The 930-nt window shown below is 36.7% G+C and overlaps 1 non-coding gene across 1 annotated transcript; it reads left to right on the top strand.

Moving 5' to 3' along the window:
- The first annotated feature begins 377 nt into the window (after window positions 1-377).
- LOC117030416 (U1 spliceosomal RNA) lies at window positions 378-541 on the top strand. Its single transcript, XR_004424392.1, has one exon. It is a non-coding gene; the product is annotated as a U1 spliceosomal RNA (small nuclear RNA).
- Window positions 542-930: the final 389 nt, after the last annotated feature.

The raw sequence follows: 930 nt of genomic DNA, 5'->3' as shown, positions 1-930 counted from the left end.
TTTGCATTACTACAACATATTCAAAGGAAAACCTTATGTTCCAGAAATGTTTATGTCATAAAAGAGAAGATTAAGGACAAGAATTTTGCAAGGTCATGAAATGGATGACAATTTTTTATATGAAAAATTAACATAACTCTTCTCCTAGCACTAAAAGGCAACAATACAATGTAAATTTCCAATGTGAATAGGGAAATCATGTCAAAACTCAGATTAATAAGCACCCCAGGTCTTTAATACAGGCTGCCATACATGAGCTAGTCAAATACAGTTTCAGCCTTTGGGACCTGCCAACTTACAACTCTCTAAGATGACAGGAAAATAAAATTGCTGGAAGCACATCATACATAAGGCAATTTTAAAAAGTTAATACCTGGATACTTACCTGGCAGGGGAGATACCATGATCACGAAGGTGGTTTTCCCAGGGCGAGGCTTATCCATTGCACTCTGGATGTGCTGACCCCTGCGATTTCCCCAAATGTGGGAAACTCGACTGCATAATTTGTGGTAGTGGGGGACTGCGTTCGCGTTCTTTCCTGAAAAAAAAAAGTTAATACTTGGAAAACACTTATCTATGCAAACTTGTAGTGGAGCACCAAGGCAGTCATTTTTCTAAATTTAGTAAAATTCACAACACACACATACACATGCATTCACACAAACACATATATGCACATATAGGCTTAGGTTAATCCATTCTAACCGATTAGATGGATAGATGATTTGGATTCACTGGACATATGCTCCATTTCTGTTTCACTTTTTCTGCGTAAACTTAACCTAGTAGTAACTTTTTTTGGACTAAATACAAAACTGTCTAACTGTTTGAGCTATCCTACTAGATTAGGGTCACTGAAAGGTACCTAAAAGAATGTTTTTGTGAACCCACTGGAAGTTCTTAATAATAGAGGAGTAATAGATATGTCTT

The sequence above is a fragment of the Rhinolophus ferrumequinum genome, chromosome X (assembly GCF_004115265.2).
Source record: "Rhinolophus ferrumequinum isolate MPI-CBG mRhiFer1 chromosome X, mRhiFer1_v1.p, whole genome shotgun sequence".
NCBI classification, from domain to species: domain Eukaryota; kingdom Metazoa; phylum Chordata; class Mammalia; order Chiroptera; family Rhinolophidae; genus Rhinolophus; species Rhinolophus ferrumequinum.
This window is presented reverse-complemented; position numbering and strand designations above follow the sequence as displayed.